We start from the raw sequence: 8355 nt of genomic DNA on the forward strand, positions 1-8355 counted from the left end.
TGCCATGGGACAAAACTGCCAAAACCTTTTATCTGGACAGTGGTGGTCAGGGATACTGTAGAACCCAGACAGGCATCGCTCCCAAGAACCCAAATCAAGATCCATCCCATTCTCTTGTGGCACTTCCTTGTCCTGGCAGCTCTTCTGGACTTCAGGTCCTTGCAGCCGCGGGTACTGCTTGCTCTCAAGCCTGTGAGGCGTTCTCAGGAAGAGGGCTCACTACCCGCCTCCCACGATGCTGGCCAGGGAGCTCTGCTCCTTGAGGCCGTTATGCCCAAGGATCATTTGCATGCACAAAAGAAAGAATTTGCATTTCTTCGTGGCAGCTAGTGTGGGAACCGAAGCAGCCAATGAGTCAGGCTGTGCTGCAGCCTAGATACACGCTGGGCACTGTGTGAAAAGACAACATCCCTTCTTTTGGCACTTTGTCACTGCTGGTTTCACCTGGCTGGCTGTGTATGCCTGGGAACAACTGGCAGAGAATGGCTTGATCTATTGTGGCTGGCGGAGAGTGAGGGGCAGGGAGGGCTTGAGCATGGGTTACCTGTCCCAGAAATGACCCTCCCAATGGTAGCTAATGTGCCGAGGAGGGAGAGCAAAGGGGATTACAGCCCCATGCTGACGTTTTTCCGGTAGGCAGGTTGGGTGCAGCAGGCTGAAAATTGATTGACATTACCATGAACGTGGGTTAATTCCATCGGTATCACTGGGCTTCTCCTGGTGTGGCGGGGTTGGGACCATCCTGCCTTTCCCAGATTGCTAACTGGGATGGGGCTTGCGGGCTGGGGTGCCATTGGCTCATGCTATCCTTTGCAAAGGGGATGTAGTGCCCCTGCAAGGTGCTCAGGTGACGGCCCTGGACAGCTGAGGCCTCTCTCCAGCCAGTCACGTGGCAGGCAGGGTAGCATCCTGTAGCCGCGGCCATTTAAGGCACTGCACATCCTGTCTCAGGATGACGCTGTTGAATCTTCCTTGTGGTTCTCAGCCCTGGGGCTTCCTCTTCTACTGAACGCTGGACTCTCTGCCACAGTAAGACGTGGACACGGTGACTGGGGGAAGATTGCACCCACTATGAGCGCATGGGTGTGCAAAGGTGAATGGCAACCCTGGTGGGTCGGTTTGCTAGGGGAGCAGGAAGGAAGGGGTTAATCGAGCCAACGGGGTATGTGGTGCTGATTTTTATGATGGGATGTGCTCATTTCAATGCACTGCACTAGGTCTGATCTAGCTGAGCATAGCCACTGGGGGCACATTAGCATGATATTCAGCACACCAGCTTCTGCTTCAGAGAGAATAGCAGGGAGGTAGGGCAGTACGCGATGGAGGATGCACTGGCAGAACTACATGGGAACTCGGGCCTGGAACAGCAGGAGGCGTTAGTCAGAACTGAATGCAATTGGGAAAGGTTGTGAAGATGGAGGTTCAGAACTGGAATATTGGGGGGCAGGAGGTCACGATCACAGGGGATTCATAGAGCTGTGGGGAGGGGGGCCCACGGCTGGAACTGCAGCGGGTGCTGCAGGGTGGGTTTGAGGGACCTGGGCAGAGCTGTGCTGGGAAACTTCTGCAAAAGCTTCATTTCTGCCACTCAGGGTCGGTCTGTCTCTTCTGAGCACTGAACTTCAGCAATTAACGAAAACAAAGGCAACAAGCACCGTTTGTCCTCACCTCACCACTTCAGGCGGGTCACACCCACTCTGCACTGAGATGCCCATTGCTGGCAGCGATGCCAGCCCCAGCATGGATGGGCTGCACACAGTGACTTCTAAGGCTTAATCCCAAGAAACAAAAGCAGTAATTTACAGAACCCAGAGGAAGAACAGGCTCAGGGCATTAACCACAGAACAACAAACATGCAGGTGGATTCTGTGCCCTGGAATGTGCTTGCCAGCTGGGCTGTTTAGGTTGGTACAGGCTGAGATCTTTCCACTTTGTTCTGCGTCATTAAGGATTTGAACTGGCAGTGCTGAGAGTGACAGAGACAAAACAGCCTGAACGAGGCAACGGCAGCCAAAGAAGGGGAGAGCAAAGAAAGGGCAGGCCGGTGGCCTGAGAGAGCCTGGAGGGGAGTGAGGGGAGAGAGGCCACACCTGAAATGCACCGAGGGGAGACTGGCTAAGGCAGGGCAGGTTGGGGCCGGAGCAAGGAAGGTCTTGCATTGGGGGCTGCTTGGCTTTATCCTGCCTGTCCTGGGGCTGCAGGATTGGACGTGCACGGCAAGCTGTAACAAGCAGCGGAAAGGCTGCAATGTGTGTGTGCAGTCAGGTGATCTGTTGACGTTATTGTTACGTACGAATCCATTGCGACCAGCCTCATCTGTAACTCCAGCCCAGCTGGAGTCTGTTCCACACCTTGAGGCCTGTATCCCTAACCTCAGCAATGCTTGGCGGCCACCACTGGGGGACCTGCTACCACAGTTGCTTTGCCCTAGTGCCACTGGCCCCCTCCCCTCCTGCTCTCCTTGGTCACGTGGACACGGCTTATCCCAGGCTAAAATGGGCATAAGTGTGTGTTGGGGCAGCTCTTGTTAAAATACTGGCAGTGTCCCCCTGGGAGGTGGGTAGGAGGCTGAGGCCTCAGATTGTCAGCGCTTTGGGGCAGGAACCATTTTCTTGGTCTGCACCTGCACAATGCTTAGCACGGTGGGGTCCTGGACCGTGACTGGGGCTCCGAGGTGCTCCCACAATACCCGTAATTAATATCAATGAAGAGCTTGTGCTGCCCGCGGGGAAGCAAACCTTATATAAGCAAACCTTATATCTTATGGGGCATATGCCTAGCCTACCCAGGTAGTGTGCTCTCGCTCTCATCCTGTTTCCCCTTCTCCCCATGCCGCCCTCTCAGTCATCGCCGTGGACTGGGAGGACCCACTTACTGGGCTCTTCCTCTTTAACTTGGGGGCGGAGATCCCCCTTCTCTCTAGAACCGCCCCCACCCCCAGTCCATACACACAGGTGGCTGCATGGAAGAAGACCCAGTGTGGGGGCGGGGTTCTGGGAGTGAAGGCCGAGATGGGGGGGGCCCCGCTCTCCTGTAGGATTTGCTGGGGGGGCTCTTCTCTCTGGGCACCTCTGTCAGACGCCAGTCAGAGTGATGTTTCAGGCCGCTCTCTTCCTTCGGCCAGTGGCTACTGATCAATGGCAGAAGCAGCATCATTTCCTTCAAGGACATAAAAAACAGCTGGCATGCTGGGGGTGCCCGACTGTGCGAGGCAGGGCCATCCCAGCACCTCCATTGCCTGGCTCCTTCTTCCCAGCCAGGCATCCATTTGTCTCTCATCGGGACCTGTCGCCTGCAGGGAGCCCCACCCAGCGTCTCGCCCCACTGAAAAGAGCATGTGTGTCAGCGCTGTGGTTACCTTGGAAGGGAGGGACTAGCATGTAATGGTATTTATGTTCCTCCCTGCTTCACTGATCCCTGACAGGATTGCCTCCTGCTGCAGGCAAGGAGGGAATATCTACATTGCAATTTAACGCCTGTGGCTGGCCAATGTTAGCTGACTCTGGCGTGCGGGGCTTGGGCTATGGGGCTAAAAAGAGTTCAAAAAAGAATTAGATAAGTTCCTGGAGGATAGGTCCATCAGCGGCTATTAGCCAGGATGGACAGGGATGGTGTCCCTAACCTCTGTTTGCCAGAAGCTGGGACTGGGCAATGGGATGGATCACTTGATGATTAGCTATTTTGTTCGTTCCCTTTGGGGCACCTGGCATTGGCCACTGTCGGAAGACAGGATACTGGGCTAGATGGACCTTTGGTCTGAACCAGTATAGCTGCTCCTATGTGCTTAAATCACAGCATACGGATTCCGGCTCGAGCAGGAGCCCAGGCTCTGAGACCCCGCAAGGGGGGAGACTCTCTGAGCCCAGGCTCCAGCCCGAGCCCAAATGTCTGCACTGCAATTTAATAGCCTCACAGCCTGAGTCAGCTAACACGGCCCTGCCGCGGGGGTTTGATTGCATTGTGGACCTACCTGGAGTGCCTTGAGTGCACAGCAGGCCCTGGTACGGTGAGAAGAGGCAATGCTGCCATGGGATCTGTTTGTCTATTTTATCATCCCAATCTGATCTAATCCCTCATCCCAGTTAATAGGGTTGCCAATTTTGGTTGGATGTATTTCTGGAGGTTTCACTGCATGAACGTCTTGAATTCAAGATTAATCTTTACTTTCTGGAGATTCTAGGACAATCCTGGAGAGTTGGCAACCCTAGATCATAAGAATGGCCAGACTGGTTCAGACCAATGGTCCATCCAGCCCAGTATCCTTTCTTCCGACAGTGGCCCATGCCAGGTGTTTCAGAGGGAATGAACAGAACAGGACACTCATGGAGTAATCCATCCCCTGTTGTCCAGTTCCAGCTTCTGGCAGTCAAAGCTTTAGGAGCACCCGGAGCATGGGTTTGTCCCTGACCATCTTGGCTAGTAGCCATTGATGGACCTATCCTCCAGGAACTTACCTCATTCTTCTTTATCCTCTTTTGCCTTCATAACATCTTTTGGTGCAGAGTTCCACAGGTTGACTGTGTGTTGTGTGAAGAAGTAGTACTTATGCTTGTTTTAAACCTGCTGCTGCCTATTAATTTGATCACGTGGCCCCTGGTTCTTGTGTTATGTGAAGGGGCAAATAATACTACTTCTCCATACCATTCCTTATTTTCTCTCTCTCATATCCCCCCATGTCATCTCTTTTCCAAGTTGAACAGTCCGTCTTTTAATCTCTTTTCATACAGAAGCTGTTCCATAACCCTAATCATTTTTGTTGTCCTTCTCTGTACTTTTTCCAATTCTAATCTATCTCTTTTGAGATGGAGCCATCAGAACTGCACACAGTATTCAAGGCGTGGATCAACAATGGGTCTATATAGTAGAATTATGATATTTTCCTAATTATTTCTAAAATTGTTAGCTTTTTTGACTGCTGCTGGATTATGTTTTCCAATGTGCATAACTTTGCATTTATCAACATTGAATTCCATCTGCCATTTTGTTGCTCAGTCACCCAGTTCAGTGAGATCCCTCTGGAGCTCTTCACAGTCAGCTTTGAACTTAACTATCATGAGTAATTTTGTATCATTGGCAAACTTTGCCACCTCACCGTTTACCTCCTTTTCTAGAGCATTTATGAATGTTGAACAGTACAGGTCCCAATACAGATCCCTTGGTGAGGGACCTTGTCAAAGATTTCTTGAAAGTCCAAGTACAAGATCTGCATGCTTGTTGATGCTCTCAGAGAATTCTAATAGATTAGTGAGGCATGATTTCCCTTTACAAAAGCAGTGTTGATTCTTCCTCAATATATCATGTTCATCTATCTGTCTGATAATTCTGTTCTTTACTATAGTTTCAACTAATTTGCCTGGCACTGAAGTTAGGCTTCCTGGCCTGTAATTACCGGGATCAGTTCTGGAGCCTTTTTCTGAAAAATCGGTGTGCATTAGCTATCCTCCAGTCATCTGTGTGGAGGCTGATTTAAGCTATAGGTCACATACCACAGTTAGTAGTTCTGCTATTTTATGTTTGATTTTACTTCAGAAATCTTGGGTGAATACCATGTGGTCTTAGTGATTTATTACTATTTAATTTATCAGTTTGTTCCATAACTGCCTTTGACATCTCAACCTGTGACAGTTCCTCAGATTTGTCCCTAAAAAGAATGGCTGAGGTATGGGAATCTCCCTCACGTCCTCTTCAGCGAAGACCAATGCAAAGAATTCATTTCACTTCTTTGCAATGACTTTGTCTTCACTGAGTGCTGTGTTAGCACCTCTGTGGTCCAGTTGGGCAGGCTCATAGGCACCGGAACTAGGGGTGTAGGGGGGTGCTGCAGCCCCTTCCGGTTTTATGTGGGGCTCTGCTGCCAGCCCCACACCCGGGGTCCCAGCTGCCGTCTTGCCCCCCTTACCCCTGTCCAGGTCCCCCCCTCCTAGAGACACGGCCCTGCTTCCAGCCTCACTTGGTGGTGGGGGGGGGCGGACAGGGGTAAGGGGGCTGGCTTTCAGCACCCCCACTGGGCAGGGCTTCCTGCTTCTGATGTACTTTAAAAAAATTGCTGTTAGATTTTGTGTCTATGGGTAGGTTTACACTTAAAACGCTGCATTGGCGCAGCTGCAGCGCTTAAGTGAAGATGCTCCTAAGAGAGCTTCTCCTGTCAGCGTAGTTAATCCACCTCCTGAAGAGGCGGTAGCTATGTCAACGGGAGAAGCTCTTCTGTCAATGTAGCGCTGTCTACACCAGGGGTTATGTTGGTATAACTATGTCGCTGAGGGGTGGGGATTTTTCACACCCGAGTGATGTAATTATACTGATATAGGTCTGTAGTGTAGACGTGGCCTATGACTGGTGTAATCTAATCTGCTATCCTCAAGCAGTCCAACCTAATCCATCAATCCAATCCATTATCCCAGTCCTGTATAACTTAATCTACTATCTGCATCAAATCCAATTTAAACTCTCATCTCAGTCTAGTCCAAACTACATCTATTGTTCCAGGCCAGTACAATCTAATCCATAGCTCTCTGGGGCAGAGACTGTTTCTGTTTTGTGTTTGTACAGCAACTAGCACCGTGGGGCCCTGATCCATGACTGGGGACATTTTAGGTCCAATACAAATACTACAACTGCAATACAAATAATAAACCATAATATCATCCAACCCAGTCCATGCGGTCCCACTTGTTTTTGTCTAATCTACCACTCCCATCTGGTTTAATCTAACATCTCCTCTCCAGTCGAGTTCTAATCACCCCTGAGTGCTGTGGTTGGGTGGAAAGCCTGCAAAGTTCACTACATTCATCTGACGAAGTGGGTATTCACCCACGAAAACTTTTGCTCCAATATGTCTGTTAGTCTATAAGGTGCCACAGGACCCTTTGTCGCTTTTTACAAACTAAACTTGGGAATTCTGGCACTGGCACTTTGGTTTGGGGTGCATTCAAACCAAGAGAGAATGTGCACATTTCTAAAGCAAGCACTGAAGGTGCATTAACAGCGTGACATAGGTGTGTATTAGTGGAGTGACTGGAACTTCAGACACCGTATTAGAAATGGAACCTTAATGCTCCCTTGACTCATACTAAAATTTTAGAAGGGAATGTGGAGTGAATTCCTGGGCAAGTAGGGTTAAAAGGGACCATAAGGATCATCTAGTCCAGGGATAGGCAACCTATGGCACGCGTGCCAAAGGCGGCATGCGAGCTGATTTTCAGTGGCACTCACACTGCCCAGGTCCTGGCCACTGGTCCAGGGGTCTCTGCATTTTAATTTAATTTTAAATGAAGCTTCTTAAACATTTTAAAAACCTTATTTACTTTACATACAACAATAGTTTAGTTCTATATTACAGACTTATGGAAAGAGACCTTCTAAAAACATTAAAATGTATTACTGGCATGCGAAACCTTAAATTAGAGTGAATAAATGAAGACTGGGCACACCACTTCTGAAAGGTTGCTGACCCCTGGTCTAGTCTAACCCCCTGCCAAGATACAGGATTTGTTGCATCTAAACTGTCCCCTTCCGGGTTTGTTTTAGGATTCAAGGAGCCAGGAAGGGCCTATTTTCCAGTTCTGGTTTGGCTGCAACCAAATTCTTGGGAATTTCTAGCAGTCACTCTGAAACGCGATGACAAATCCGATATTGGTATTATGTTTAGTCTTTCATTGCTGATCGTTTGAGCAGAACCATACAGCAACTCCAGCCCTTGGTGAGGTGGAGCTGGGAATTGTGGGTGGAGCCTGAGAACTGCTTAAATTATCTCCAACCCCACCCTTGCACTCCTGGGCAGCAGCAGATGGGTAAGGTAGCTTTACCCATGCCGTGCTTGGCACTAGCAGGTGCTACTGATCCTGCGCACTCAGGAGCACCAACAACTCACTTCAGTACTGAAAATGAAAAGGAGTAGGAAGGTGAGGGAAGTCCTGTGCACCTGTCTTCCTATGCAGCCGGCTACAGCTGTGAGCCTGTGCCAACCCCACAGGGTGGGCCCAGCATGCGGCTGCCAGCTATGACTGTTCTATTTGCCTCTGGCACCCGCATATACCCCCATAAACACCTTAATGGCAGCATCTGGGAGATGGGGCAGAAGGAAAAATGGAAGTAATAAATGGGAGTGACCCCGATCTCAGTCAAATCATCCCGATTCAGGAGCTGTGACTGGCTAAAAGCTGGTAGTGTTGACGGAGACAAATTTATTGTGACTCAACTGGTCCCTGCTGTGGATCGTATAGTCACGTAAATCATTTTCCAACTAATCGCACCATGCTTCTGGCTTTGTTGATCTATCTAGTGGCAGAGACTTCCATGGGTTAATCACGCACTATATAAATGTGTGTTGTATTGGTTTTAAATGTGCTGCCCTTC

The sequence above is a fragment of the Malaclemys terrapin genome, chromosome 4 (genome assembly GCF_027887155.1).
Source record: "Malaclemys terrapin pileata isolate rMalTer1 chromosome 4, rMalTer1.hap1, whole genome shotgun sequence".
NCBI lineage: Eukaryota > Metazoa > Chordata > Testudines > Emydidae > Malaclemys > Malaclemys terrapin.